Here is a 16486-nt window from a genome sequence, read left to right on the forward strand (position 1 = left end):
ACTTTTGGATGTCTTTGTTGGCCCAATCTTCGGCCCTTTAACCGACACAAAATGGATCGATCCAAACCCTGTGTATTTATGGGTTACAGCCCAGACCATACGGGCTATTTATGCCTTCATGTGCCAACGGGCCGGGTTTATGTCTCCCGAGATGTTCAATTTCATGAAAATTGCTTCCCTTTTGCGTCTACCTCATCTGGGCCTCCATCAACCTTTCTCAATCCTGACCCACCTTACTCCCCACCATCCACAGATCTACATACTCAGCCTCCATCTGTTGTTCCACTCTCAATTGGGCCAGACCTTACTCAACCCACTTCCGCTACTCAAATCCAAACAGCCCACTCAACCCCATCATCTATTCCTTCACCCACCCCCAGTCCAGATCACGTTTGTATTCCCTCTAGGGTTTCTCCTTCGAGTTCCAGTATCCCAACGCCGCCTCCCCATTGATCTTTGTCCTCTTCTCCTTCACTTCCACCTCACCCTCCTCACCATATGATCACTAGGTCAAGAAACAACATTCATTGCCCCCTTAGTAGTTCCGACGGTACCATCACCTGGCCTCCTCCCAAGCCCTCTCTCCATCATACCGAAAGCACCTCCTCTCCCATTTCTGAAGAACCGTCCTCGTTCACAGAGGCGTCCAAGCACCTTGAGTGGCGTGCATCAATGGCCCTTGAATTCCAAGCACTCCTCTCTAATCACACTTGGGACTTAGTCCCTTCCTCTCCTAGTATTAACTTTCTCGGTGCAAAATGGGTCTTGAAGACCAAAAGACAAGCCGGCGGGACCCTTGAAGGCCGCAAGGCTCGCCTTGTGGCCAAGGGGTTCTACCAACAAGCCGGTGTTGAGTTTTCCGAAACATATAGCCCGGTTGTTAAACCAGTAATGAATCATCGCATCCTTTCCATTGCAGTTACCTCCTGATGGCCATTACATCAGTTGGACGTCCAAAACGCTTTCCTTCATGGCGACTTGGAAGAGGCTGTTTACATGCAACAACCGCCAGGCTTTGCAAATCTAGACTATCCTCAGCACCTCTATAAGTTGCATAAATCCTTATACGGTCTCAAACAAGCCCTTTGGGCTTGGTTTTCCAAACTTAGTAGTAAACTTTTGTCCCTAGGATTTGTTGCATCTAGATCGGACACGTCTTTATTTTGCTTCACAAACAAGACTGACTTTGTCTTTGTTCTCATATACGTAGACGATATCATTGTAACGGGTTCTAGCTCTATTCTCATCTCACAATTTATTTCTGCCTTGAGTTAGCCATTTCCAGTAAAAGATTTGGGGGGATTTACATTATTTTTTAGGAATAGAGATCACCCGGTCGTCTGATGGTTTGTGCATGACTTAGTCTAAATATATTATTGACCTCTTGAGAAAAATAAATATGCATAACTTTAAGCCCATCTCCCACCCCATGTCATTGTCTACTAAGCTCACGGCCACTGATGGTCCATCCTTTGAGGATCCTCAGCTGTATCGTAGCACAGTTAGATGTCTTCAGTATCTTTCATTTACATGTCCTGACATCTCCTTTGTAGTCAATAGGGTATGTCAGTTCATGCATAATCCTCACCTAGCTCATTAGTAGGCGTTATTTACGTTCCACATCTGATTTTGGTCTTCATTTCTCTCATAAATCATCATTTAATTTATCTGCTTTCTCTGACGCTAACTGGGCTGGTTGCCCCGATGATCGCAAGTCTACTGGCGGTTATTGTGTGTATTTTGGTTTACATCTGATCTCCTGGGGTTCCAAGAAATAGCCCACCATTGCCCGCTCCTCCACTCACGCCAAATACAAAGTTGTTGCCAACACCACTTGTGAGATACTTTGGCTTTAGTCACTGCTTAGTGAACTTCATATCTTTCTTGCTGAACCACCCACGCTATGGTGTGACAACCTTGGCGCCCCGTACTTGTCCGTTAACCCTGTTCTGCACACCCGCACAAAGCATGTGGCTTTAGATTTTCACTTCATTAGAGAACATGTTGCTGCCAAGTCCCTTCGGGTATCCTTTGTTTCCAGCAATGATCAGCTCACCGACATCTTCACCAAGACATTATCCACTCCTCGGTTTACACTAATGCGATCCAACCTCACTGTTGCTCAAGTGAGGCTTGCATCGAGAGGGCTATTGAAGTAAACAAATCATCTGCAAATAAATCCTCAAGGCAATTAGACGATAGCACTACAAGGAGTACTACAAGGAAGGAAGGTTCGGGAATATCATGTAGTACCTCACCTGTAGCAGAGAATATTTTGGTTATAACAGAATGATGATGTGGCTATCTATCATTGGTTCATTGTTGTACTATTTCTTTCTCTCTCTTATATCGCAAGTGTATAAATATACACTATTGTAAAGAACAAAGGTGCAATGAAGAACAGAGTATTTTCGTCTTTACTTTCTGCCTCTAGGTGTATTTGGATGTTGAATTAAGTTGAGTTGAGTTGAGTTGAGATGATAAAATATTGTTAGAATATTATTTATTATTATTATTATTATTTTAAAATTTTAAAAAAATTAAATTATTTATTATATTTTATATTAAAATTTTAAAAAATAATAATGATGAATTGAAATGAATTTACTTTTCAAATTAAGCCTTAGTTCTTTTATCGAGCATCTGTGACGCAACTTTTAGAAATGATTTTCTAAAGGTTCTTAGACTACCGATCGACAGAACAGCCAATATATAATAAAAGAAATAAATAACTGTGTTTATCATTTTTTTATTACCAAAGATCACTGATTAAAAGAATAACCAAATAACTGGCATTCTATTGTAGTCAAACCACAAGCCACCTAGACTACTATTTGATAGGGGTACCACGATTCAAGATGGAATTCAAGCATATCACCGCAAATTATTACCAAAAATGCTGAGAATTCTAAAGAAATTTAGGGATATTTCAGTGCAGTTATTACCTGATCAATTGTAATCATCCATCCTCTAACTCACATTTTTCTCTCTGTTTTGAAAAAAATAAACTTATAGAAAATGTAGATTAGGATTATTATTGTATTATACTTGACTTTTGATCGCTTTCCTATGTTTTTCCCAATTATTCACGTCTGTACCAACCGACAACCACGTAATTACAGCCCATCATTTTCCTCAAATAAAAAAGAGGAAACCCGACGTATAGGATAAGTTTTTCTTTTCGTTTTAAAAACTTGGTTCCATCCGTAATAGCAGCAGCACCAATAATATTTCTCTCAGCTTAGCAGCTCACTGCCGTGGCACTCAAACCAGCCAACCTCCATTGCAGAATATTTCCAACTCAGCAGATGGCCAACAAACCCAAGATTAGTTATGCCCTCTTACGTAAATACACATTGTGATTTGTTTGTAGTGAGGATTCTTGTTGTAACTGTCTCTGACAGAGACTAGCATGAGTGTGCATCATGCACAGCACGTATTCGATAATTTGCCCGAATGTTCTGGGCTCTTCTTGTTGCCTATATAAACAACACTGTATTGCTTCAGTCATATAATGAAAAATATTATTCTTGAGCCTGTTATCTAGCATGGTATCAGAGCCAGGTTGCGGTGTGGGCAGGCTGGGAAATAACAGGATGAGGGCCTAAAATTGAAGGAAGGGAGGAAGTCAGGGACGTGGGCTGGGCTGGAGAGGAGAAAGGAAAAAGTTGTTCATCAAACACTACGTCCCGAGAAATGTATAATCGGTCAGTAGGGAGATGAAGGCAGCGATATCCTTTATGGGAATCACTGTAACCAAGGAAAAGACATTGTGTTGAACGGAGATCTAATTTATGGCGATTGTAAGGCCTGAGATGGGGCCAACAAGCAGTGCCAAAAATTTTAAGAAAAGAATAATCAGGTGGTTTGTGAAATAATTTTTCATAATGAGAATAATGATGTAAGACAGGAGAAGGCAAGCGATTTATAAGGAAAATTGCCGTATGGAAGGCATCGGCCCAATAAAGTTGAGGTAAAGATGCATGGGCCATAAGAGCAAGGCCCGTTTCGACAATGTGTCGATGTTTTCGTTCTATTGCACCATTTTGTTGGTGAGTATGAGGACAAGAGATGCGATGTAAGATGCCTTGAGAAGTAAGATAATTTTTAAAAGAACGATATTCACCACCCCAATCACTTTGGAGAGACAATATTTTTTAATTGAAAAACCGTTCAACATGAACTTGAAATTTTAAAAAGGTAGACATAACATCAAACTTTTGCACAAGCGGATACCACCATGTATACCGAGTAAAATCATCTAAAAAAGACACATAGTATTTGAATCCTTCACGAGAAAGGACAGGGGCAGGGCCCCATACATCTATGTAAATTAATTGCAATGGTCTGGAAGAGTGCTGATGAGATGATTTAAACGGCAACTGGTGACTTTTGGCAGCACGACAAGCTGAACAAGAAGTAGACGTAGACGGAGAGGAAGCTGGAAGATTGTATTTGGAGATAATTCGAGAGACAAGGTGGAGAGACGGATGACCCAATCGCGAGTGCCACTGAGAAGGAGTGGTGCGCTCACCAATAAGGGCCTGTGCCGAAGTTGCAGATGGAATAATGTTGGAGAAGGAGTAGAGGCCATTACGCATGGGACCACGAAGGAGAGGGGTTCCCGTCGTTGAATCCTTCACAAGAAAATGAGAACTATGAAATTCAAACACAACCGAATTATCATGACAGAAACGCTGTACAGAAACTAAATTTTTTGTAATGGCAGGGACATGTAACAGATTTTTGAGAAGAAAAGAATGAGAGGGAGTAGAAATTTTAGAGTCACCAATGTTGGCAATAGGTAGCTCAGTGCCATCACCAATCCGAATTTGCTCATTACCACCATAAGGTCCTGAAGTGAGGTTGAGGTTGGACATATCTAAGGTAATATGGTTGGTTGCAGCCGTGTCGGGATACCACGATGAATCAGGCGAAGCACTTGAGCTGCTGTAGTTGGCGGTGAGATTTCGGGGAGGTTCACTTTGATAGGCATGATCAAAGCGAAAATAACATTTTATGGCACTGTGACCAACTTTCCCAGAGACTTGACAGGTGGGTTTTCCGTGAGGGAGAGGTGAAGGTGCAAAGGTATTTGCAGAGGTTTGAGTGGAGGAGTGACGACCTCGACCACGACCGCGAAAAGGAGCACGGTTATGACCTCGGTAATTTCCTCGTCCACGATTTGTGTGATTGGGAGGGCCAGAGGTGTAATTGGCAGAGAGAATGGTGGATGCAGGTAGGTGGGTGGAATGGGCCAGACGACTTTCATAAGTGAGAAGTAAACTGTATAATTCCTCAGGAGCCATTGGTTCAAGTCGGGCTGTTATGGACATAACAAGAGCATCATAATCGTTGTTTAAGCCAGCAAGAAGATAAGAGGTAAATTCATCAGAAGAAAGAGGGGCCCCTGCAGCACACATAGTGTCTGAAAGGTGTTTGAGTTTCCGAAAATAATCAGAAACAGAGCTGGCTCCTTTTGAAACCCGTGACAATTGACTTCTCATCCCACTCGCAAGCTGTCTCTCGACTCTTCGCAAAAGACGGGACTTCCTAATCCCTCCTCAGATCAGAGGACTCGCACAGGGACGATGGCTGAGATGGTGGGAGAAACAGCGAAGAAGCTGGGGCACTTTCTTCTGGTGACAGTGCTGATGATGATGATATTCTCGTCACACACGACTCGTTGGGGAGCGACTGCTTCTTCAATCCAGCTTGAAAACGGCACCCGCACCGCCCTGGATTACGAGGGCCGCATGGAGGAGCCAGAGCTGCTCTTCAATTCGGAAATAAGCAGGATGCTTGTTGACTATCAGAGTGTCACTGAGGGCACTAACGACAGTAATAAGCCTGCAGTTTCCGACTGTGACCGACCTCCAAAGTACGCAAGTTGTCTTCCCGATGAAACCGGCAGTAAGCCAAAACAAAACTGTGGTACCTACACACGCGTTTGCTAATGATATTGGTAAAAATGTTTTGTATCAACTCTTAAAATAAAGTATTGGGGTGTGTGGGTGTGTTTGTTTAATTTGTTTTCCTTTTTAGCAGCTTTCTGATCATGTGATCAAATGTAATAATAATATTGTATATCAGTTAATTGCTGATGTGAAGGAAGTCTTTTGCTAGTTCTTAAATTGTTCTTATGAACAAGTTTTTCATCCTGATCTATCTACTTGAAGAAACAAAAAATCCTTCTGTGACTAACCTTAATTTCTTTAATTTGTTTTGAGATTGTCATTGAAATGGGTCTGGACTCTGAATCGACAAGAAAAAGCAGTTTTTGCTGCCAAAAAAATTCTCTGCGAGCGAGTTTTGGACGTAATAGAGGATTTTCACTGTAGCCGCATTTTTATAGTGGCGACTTTTAAATTCGCCATTACAGATACAAATTGCGGCGACTATAAAGTTGTCGTAATAGATATTATCATGAACAGTTGTGAAATAACATGTTATTATCCTGTTGCAGCGGTATTATTATCGCCGCATTAGTCCATAACATCTAAATGAACGTAAAAGCACTGTGTCTCTTCGCAAAATCTATTTCTCCTTCCTCGCACCGATACTCTCTCGGTATTCTCTATGACCAGTTGATTTCCATAGGTGAATCTGGTTCCACCTCTTGGACGCCGTCGCTCCACGCCACCTCGCTTGGCCAGTAAGTCTCCTCTGTCTCTCTCTTCATCTTTCACCGTTCGTATATTTCTCTCTCTATCTGTCCCTCTCTCTTGATAACTTTCACTCAGTCCCTCTCTCTTCCTCTGCGATCAAGGCTACCCCATCGTGCCCCACCGTCGCGCGCCACTTCCTTTCAATCTGTGTGGTACTTCTCTCACTCGATCCGTGTCTATCTCTAGCTCTCTGTTTTGGGTATTTGTATTTAGCTAGGTTTTTTTGTTCAGTTGCAGTAAATAGTGTAAAATTGCAGTGCATGCTTGATCTACATTTGGAATTCTTTGATGCTGAAGGATTGTTTTGATCAGTTTTTCATAAATGAGTAGCTGGTTTTTCATAAATCTAATTTCATGGCTCCAATGCGTTTTAGTTTTTTACATGTCCAAGCCCATAATATATATATATATATATATACACACCCAGTACTACTCCATTATTAATAATATTGGTTTATATATGCTCATCTAATTGTACTTATAATAATAGGGGTACTGTCTTAGATAAACTTCTAATTAGAAAAATGAATTTTAGATGGTAATTATGGTGGTGGTATAGGTACTTGATTAATCTATAAGAGAATTGTTATCGAGAGAAATGCATAGTTTTCTTTTACCCTTTGGTGCAGGATACGAGTATTTAGCATGAACTTATATATATATATATATATATATATATGTTAATATACTTTTTAGAAACTATCTGGTCTTTAGCTATGAAGTAGTTCCTGTAAGTTAAGCTAATTAAGCAGGATGCATGCATATGCAGCATATGTATCAATCCTCAAGCACTCCCAATTACAAATCCACAGCTAGCTAGAGTTGATACTATTCATGTTGATTATGACTTTGTCCAATGTTTTTCTTTTATGATTCATCCATCTCCATTGATAGTAACCAACTAGGTAATATTTTTGTTGAGAGTCTTTCAATGAATGGGTTTGTGTTGGGCGTGTTTATGGGTTTCCTATGTAATTGGCTTGGTGAAAATCATGTACTCTGAATCAGAATATTCCATTGATAGTAACCAATGTTTTTCTTTTTTCACTAATGTGTGTGTGTGTATATATATATATATATGGTGTTGCAGATAAAGAGGGAGGTTGCCACCTTGCTCCTCAAACATGTATACGTGGTCAGATTACACGAGGTATACATGTGCATCCTTTTCTTATCTTCCCTTTCACCTTCAACCTCCTCAAACATTCTTGGTTTGTATCTTCCTCTTAATCTGTCTTATAACTATGAGCATACCTTCTTATTGCAATAAATGAAGATTTTACTAGCTAGGTATTTGGATGCTCATAGTATCTCAATGAGTTGAATACATGTCATTCATACTCTTTCTGGTTCTGACTGCCGTAAAACCAGATTCTAAGTTCTTATCAAGATTTTATTCAAACTGAGAAGATAAAGACAATAAAGAAGGCAGGGGAATAATATTAGTGTTATTTATATTTAAAGTACTTTATAGAAATATAAGTTTGTTAATATATCTAGTACTACGGCTCAATGATTAGAGAATTTATAAAGTTTTCATAACCTACTCAGGAAGTAATAATAAATTATATAATTGGGATTAATATGAGTGATCACCATTCTTTTTAATTAAGTTATTATGTGCAAATTATACCTTGTACCAATGGTATTAATGATCAATAGCTATATCTACATTACTGAGATTCGCTATTTTTCCTGCAATTTTATTGGACAATATATTCTATTAGAATTTAATGATTTTGGTAAAGTATATATATACACACACATATATGTAAGTCAGCTAAAATAACTAGCAAATATGCCTCAGTACCATTGATCTATATGCAACTTGTGTTCTAGTTTCAAGATTTTGACCATTTGAAGATTTTATTCAAACCGAGAAGCTAAAGACAATAAAGAAGGCAGGGATATAATCACTGCACATGATGCTTTCCAGAGTACTGCATGCATGCTTCAGTGTTTTTTTTTAATGTTTGTATCATTCAGTTTTTATGTTGGAGCTTAAAGTTTTATGTTTGTTTTGGTTAGACTCATTACATTCTCTCAGACTTGTTCTTCCAAGAATCATAAACAAGAGGTTTAACATTTGAAAAGAAAATTACTTAGAGCCACAGAAGAAATAAATATATTGGAAGTTAGTACATATCAGAACTTTGATGCTTTCTTTTTGGTTACTACACAATTTTTGGCTATGAAAATGTTTACATATTTAAAGTTGTTGTGGCTGTATGTGAAACCCATATGTGCACATTATGCAAGATTGCATTTAGTAAATCTATTGCAAACATATTTCTGAGGATGTTTTGTCAATGATACAAGTGAAATCCATGTGTCATGTTTGTATCTTCAACTTTTATATGATGTTTACCTTTTAGGGACATTTATTTTTATTCTTTTGGTTAATTTTTATTGTGCTTGGATGTATATTTATTTTCCTTAAAATATAAAATTAGTGCATCGCTTGGATTTTGATGAATACCGTGTTCTGCATTTATATTTTTTTTAGGCATAATTGTTCTTTGCTGCGAATCCTAATTCACTGCAAATATTTTTTTTTAAATGTTTATCATTATTTGCGGCGAGTCTTATTCGCCGCAAATAGTTATTTCTGGAGAACTAATCTAGCGTCAAAAATGATTCTACCTTGCGTAAAAAGCTTATTTTCGACGACACCTTTTCGCGGGAAAAGATATGCCATCCGACGAAATCTGAAGGTCACCGTAATTAATCAACACAAATGATTTATTCTTGGCCGATTTGCTGCGAACTCATATCGGTCGGATGAAGTCTTTTGTGGCGGAAAATATGCTTTTTGCGGCGAGTAATGCTCACGGCGAGGCTGCGAGCGGCTAAAAAAACAATGCACTGTGGAAAACTAGTGGGATCGAAAAGGTATCGGCAAGTGACTCCCGTCAGAAAAAACTGATGGAAACCATTAGTCAAACATGGAATGCACACCCACTAGCCCAAGACTTCTTTGTTTATCCAAGTTGGTGAGCCATTCTATTTTACTAATTTACAAGTTTTTAGTTTGGTTTTTATTTTTTATTTTTTTGTCGAGTAGTCATGTTTTCCTTTATATCTTTTCTCAAATACTTTCTTCAATCCTGCCTATTGAACATTATATATAATAAGGTCAATTGATCAGAGTTCTACAAGGGATAAAAAAAAAAAAGCAATGCAAGTGGGTTAATAGTTCAAACATTGCATGAATTGTGCCCCGTTATGGAAAAAGATTCTCCAAGTTATTGTGTAGTTCTTTTCTTTTCTTTTCTCTATCAATAAACGATAACTATTTAATTAAAGGGAGGCGTTGCTGTCGTGAATCGTGATTGGGTGTGTTAACTTTACAACCTGATCTAATCCTGACACGCCACTTCAATATCCTACAAAGAATTAATTTGTGCATCAACGGAAGTCTCAGCACACTCAACATATTGAGTGAAAATATATATATATATATATATATATATGAGGTGTGCTGCGGCTTCCGGCTGATGCCCAGCAAACTTCTTTTACAAAAGCTCAACTACACCAGATTATTTTATTTTTAATGAAAAATCTAAAATCTTAAGATATATATCCTTAAAAATCCGATTGCTAATTATTTTTAAAATATTTATTAAACACCATTTCAACTGTCACTCGGGGTGGAACGGTTGGAATAATCACAAAAAAGTTCTATGAAATAGACTTTTTAGGATATTAGAATGGACATCTTTTTTTTTAACAATAAAAAAAAAATTATCTATTCTTGTTGGAGATCTCCCTCATAATTTTCGTGGTTCGGTTTCTATTTTATTTTATATTTTAAATTTCTTATTTCAGTTTCTATTTTATTTTATATTTCCTCTCAGTCCTGAATCCTTAAAATGAAAATAAAAAGTAATTCGTAAAAATCTTGAAACGGTCAGCCACGATGTATTTTATTTTCAGTTTTAAGTTAAGAAATAAAAACAGTAGTTATTTAGTAGGAAAAAAAAATGGAATTCTAGATATTGTAAGATTTTAATTCTAAAATATCTCGTGGTGTTCCCAAATAAAAGAGGGTTGATTGATGCATGATAGTTGGAAGTAGCATTGGGTTTCACTGATGACTGGATCGAGTTATTGGCTCGATTGATGTATGTGGATTAATTGGATCTTCACATATATCTTGCTGTAGTTAATTGTAAAATGTTGTATGTTTTCTTAAACAATAATGTTAAATCCACCGATGAATTGGTCACCGATTTTTTTTTAATATTTAATGCTTAAAGAAGTATTTGTTGTTAAATTTTGATTTTGATTTTTAAATAATGTTCTTAAATGGATTGGCGTGTACGGTTACTCCGTACTGCATACATAGCCCATCTACTACATGAGAAATGAAATAATATTTTTTAAAATATATATTTTAATTTTGATTTTGATGTAATTTAAATTATCACTTATGCTAGGGACAGTTGGCAAGTGCAAACGGCGCACAGTCGGCGTTTAAAAAAATAATTTTTTTTTACCACGTCAATTAAAAAAAAAAAAGACGAAAATGGGAAGAAAGACACTCATAGCTCTTCATGTGGGTCTCTGGTCTTGGTCGTCGTTTGGGTCTCACGGATCTCTCAGAGTTCGTCTCGTCTAAGTCTTCTTCGGTCTTCTTCATGGGTAGATGAAAAAAGGCATGCATTAAACCCCCGTCTCTTCCATTTACTTGTAACTCGGTAGAAATATATGTAGCAATATTCTACAAAAACTGTTCCGTGAGGATTGAAGTAAGATAACATCCATAAAAGGGATAATCAGTAAGTCATAAGGCACCCACTGCAATGGACATCGGCAGCATCAGAAATCCTTTGCCTTGGCCATAATGTGGGAATGCCAACAGCATCCACATCTAAATTCACAATATTTTTGGTTGAAGATTGTGATGGAGCAACTTTCTTGCTTGCTTCTTTTCCTCCCTTGCTAGCCTCTCTCCTATCCAAAGCATTGTTTTTGTGTAGGATGCCTCCATTAACGGAGTCGCAGTACTGCTTCAGCCATTGTATGAACTCCAAATTATCAAGCGGCCTTCCTTTCACAAGCTTGCTCACCTCGATTTGCTTAGTGATCTTGAGTTTGTTAAAGACGTCCTAAAGAACCTTGTAGTTCTAGATCATCTCGTACTCGCTCTTGGCATCGAAGTTGACCTTGTGCATCGGCACCATCCCTGGATGAACAACGTCATAAGCTGGCAGTGAATCGCATAGGAACAAGCCTTTTCAACTTTGGAGAGATTGAGTTGGAGTGTGGAGTTGATCCAAGCAAGGATCTCAGATCTGCCGACGAAGTAAGCGGAGTCTATCATTCCGATATTCGTCACCATTTTTCGGTTCCTCAAAGTTACGAAGTAAGCTACGAATGCTTAGAAAACCAACAATGGTAATGATGTTGAGCTAGGAATCTTGCCCTTTCTCTAGGTTTCTAAGGCCCTAATTCTATACCTCACATAGAGTTCGTTCTCTTCGAAATAATGAGGATTTCATGAGAAAGATGAAGGTGGGAAGGCAGAACAACTGATGGGAAGATGAAGGTGAGAAGAAGAGGGAGAGGCAGAGCTTTCATGGCTCAGAAGAGAATGAACTGGAGGGAGACGAAGAGAAGGAGGGCAAAGCTGAAACGATTCGTTTTGTTACTTTTCCATGGGGGCACCGATTCCCCCGCGCTTACGCAGCCTGACTGCATTAAGCATTTTTCTTACAGAATATTCCTATATTATTGATCGCGTAGCTACAAATTAGCCGCTTTTCAAGGACAACAATAATTCACGAGAACCTTAACCAAAAAGGATAATTCTGCATTAAATCCGATACGTAAAGAAAAAGTTACAGCTTCAAAATACACCACACCAAAAATAAGAGTTGATTGTTTGACTGCTTTCCATTGTAACAATAGATCAAAGACTGTTCTGTTTTTAGGATGAATTAATATAAAAGTTAAAAATTAAATAAATTATTTTTATAATATTATTTTTATTTTAAAATTTTAAAAAGTTTAATTATTTATTTATTTTGTATAAAAATTTTAAAAAAATTATAATTATTAAATAAAATAAAATCAAAATAATTACGAAAACAAACAACCAAGAATGGTGTGCATAGATATTGCATGCATCTGTATAAGAATTAAGAACTGGCACAAGTTTGAAACGGGTCTTCTATTAATAGGCTGATGATAACTAGTGTGTGGCCACAATTAATCCGGTACAATCCAATAATGCACTGTGGATAACTTGTGGGATCGGAAAATGATCGTCACCTGGCTCACATCAGTAAGTTGATGGAAACTAGGATGGCAATTCGCGATTTTACGTCGTGTGAAATTATCAACATTCTTGTTTTTATTTTACATTAGTTTAGTATTATATATTATTATACATTAATCATTTTAAAATTTTAAATTCTAACTCTAACCATTTAGATAATAGGTCATCATCTATTTTGATCTGTTTAATAATTAATTAAAAATAAATTAACACGATTCGATTTATTTAAATCTGTTATATTATAAATTATTTGAAATAACACGCATAATCCATTTGATTAGATTAAATTAAATTTTACATAAAATTTAGAATCTATATTTATTACTAGCCACAATAGTTTTTTTTTTTTTTTAAATTTTAAAAAAGACTACATACTAACATAGATATTATTACTACATACTAAGAGCATTCTCATTCGGTGCCCTATTTCATTGTTATCCCCAAATTATGGAAAAAAATTTAGGAATGAGACCACCTCTCATCCCATTTTCTATTTTAGGGTTTTGATTTAGGAGAACTAGAGTGATTCCCCATATATGGGAACCATTGTACATCTCCAAAAGGTTTCTCTCATCACTTTCGGGTTGTTGGTCCTGCGTGTTCCTCTCTCTCCACTCTCTGTTGGCCTCTTCGATGTTTCCTTCTGTCGCACTATAGCCACCATTGACGGTGGTTTCTCTTCATCGGCTTGAATATATGTAAGTATTTCTCACTCTCCCACTTTGATTTTACTCATTGAAGCCCCCTCCCATGACTGAATTCTGTCATCTCTGCTGCACAATGTTGCATCTCCCGTGGCTGAATCTGATGCATATTGTTCTGTGTTTTATCTCCTTACCTCTGGGTCTAACTTTGGCCACTGAAATTTTTGATTTTTTTTTTTACCCCGTGTCCTTACGACAATGCTCTAGGGTTTGGCATTTCGATTCGATTTGTTTATAATAGATTTCGAAATGCAATGGCTTATGATCTATGCTACATTTTCTTCTTGTTAGAGCTATGCATCTCGATGAGCTTTTCTTTTTGAATCCAAGTGCTTGGCATTTCGATTGATTATTTGTGACTCGATGGGCTGTTGGTTGTTCACTGTGCTTGCATTTCGAATGAGGGTGTCAAGTGTGGTCATATGTTACCATAAGATTCCTGAGCCGGCTACAAAAATCACTTGCAAATATTATTCTTAATTGTCTAACATATGTACCAATTCTTCTGTGTCTACAATTTCTTAGAGATGGATACATTAAACCATATAAATATATTTTTCACCAACCTCTTGAGTTAAGAGCCTGAAATTGACCACATTTATGGTGGTCAAAGTGAACAATCTCCTATGACTTTGGATGACTCTTCATCCTCACCCCAAGTAGAGCCTCCCACTCAAAGAAAATAAGCCAGGGGTGCAAACTTCACCCATGAAGAAGACAGTTACTTGTCTCCACATGGCTGAATAGTAGCATTGATGCCATATTGGGAACGAACCAAAAACACGCCCAACTTTGAGAGAAAACTAGGCAATACTTTAATGAGTATAAAATAAATGAGCGAAGTGTTGGGTCCTTAATACATTGGTGGTCTGGTATTCAAAATGGGACGAACAAATTTTGTGCTAAACTTGCCCAAGTTAAATGGTTAAATCAAAGTAACATGACTGAGCAAGATAAAATATAAGCATCCACTTTTATATTGTTGTTGTACTTAATTATGATATTTATACGTTATGTTTCATTTATCTTTAATGGGTGGTTAATTATTTCTTTTTATGCTTGAATTGGAAGTTTGACAAAACGAAAATCATGTACCAATCGCTTGAGAAAATGTCCTTTCAGTTCAAGCATTATTGGCAACTGTTGAAGGACCTACCAAAATGGATTTAGCGTTGCACAAAGGACGGGATGAAGTGAAGGTCAACGATGTCCCTGACATATTCGCGTACCTTGGTAGTTACACCTAATTCAACTTATTCAGTTCGTGGAACAGAGACCGAGAATGTTGTGTTAAGAATGATGTCATCAAATTACATAGGCCAATGGGAAGAAAAGTTGAAAAAGGAAAACGTAAGGCCCAAGGCAGGCCATCAGAAGAGCTTGTGAAGCTGAGCAAGTGTAAGAATACTCTCCTAAAGAGTCACCTGCTCATGAGAAAGAATTTTTTCGACTCAAAGCCGAGAAGATGACATATGATCTAGAAAGAGAGGGAAATAAAAGTAGACAAGAGGACGAGAGACTGAGGTTGGAGGTAGAGAAACTGGAAATTGCCCAATGTGAGAGAGAGAAGCGAGTAATGTTGCTCGATGTGAGTATGTTGTCTAGAGTTTAACAGATATATAATATATTTCCAATAACTTCAAAGGGAGATCTTGGTGAGACGCAATGCATCAAAAAATTGATTTCAAATTTTTTGTAACTTATTTTTTATTCAGTACTTGAAAATTTGTATAACTTGCTTGAGTATTGAGACTGATGTTGAGGGTTATTATGAAATATTTGTTACGTTTGTTGTATTTTATAATCTGTACATTAGCAAATATTTATTGAGGCAGCTTAAAAATATGGTCGTTAAATTTTGTCTAACATGGGTAGATGTTGTTTGATTACTTTCAATATTACAAATGTTTAAACGTTTACAAATAATAAAAATATTACAGTAACAATCAGCATGTTCTTGAAGAAAACATATTTTTTGGAATGGAAATTTTGGAAATAGGAATACATAGTCGCTACTAGTGAGAAGATGGAGAATCCAACAGAAAATTCTCTTATACTGTTGGGAATAAACCTGTCATTGATATTCAATGAAATCTGTTTGTAGCTGATGATATGTCGAGCTGTCTCTAATTTTATGATGGCACTGAATGAAGTTGATATATTTGGTAGTTGGATTGCACGACAGTTCTGGAATATCATCATCAACTTGATCATACTCTATGCTCGGACCCTGACTATCATCACGCTAGTCCTCAATGATCATGTTATGTAGAATAACACATACTTTCATTATATTTGTTAACTCATTGACTTTGAAAATTCGGGAAGACTCACGAACGATGGTAAATCGTTGTTGAAGTACTCAAAATGCACGCTCGATATATTTTCTTGCAGATTCTTGTGTTGAGGCAAAATTTTTCTCCTTATTCCCTTGGGATGATGGAATTGTCTTCACAAATGTTGACCACTTGAGATAAATACCATCTGGAAGGTAGTACCTCATAGTGTGGTCGTTGCTATTGATTGTGTAATTGACTGGAGGAGCATGCCCTTGGACAAGTTTCGTGAAAATAAAATATCTCTTTAGCACATTAATATCGTTATGTGAACTAGGCTTTCCAAAAAATGCATGTCATATCAAAAGATCATATGAAACAACTGCTTTTAAAATAATAGTTGGTTCACATATATGGCCGAAGTACATATCTTTCCAGGCAACGGGATAGTTTTTCTACTTCCAATATATGCAATCAATGCTTTCCAGCATTCATTGGAATTCTCATTGGTGTCGAGCAATATCATTGGTATTTGGAGACACCAAATATTCATTT

At 37.3% G+C, this 16486-nt stretch overlaps 1 pseudogene; it reads right to left on the bottom strand.

The window, feature by feature from the left end:
* Window positions 1–11446: 11446 nt before the first annotated feature.
* On the bottom strand, window positions 11447–12012 carry LOC108981122 (annotated as a pseudogene).
* Window positions 12013–16486: the final 4474 nt, after the last annotated feature.

This window comes from Juglans regia, chromosome 10, assembly GCF_001411555.2.
Source record: "Juglans regia cultivar Chandler chromosome 10, Walnut 2.0, whole genome shotgun sequence".
NCBI classification, from domain to species: Eukaryota; Viridiplantae; Streptophyta; class Magnoliopsida; order Fagales; family Juglandaceae; genus Juglans; species Juglans regia.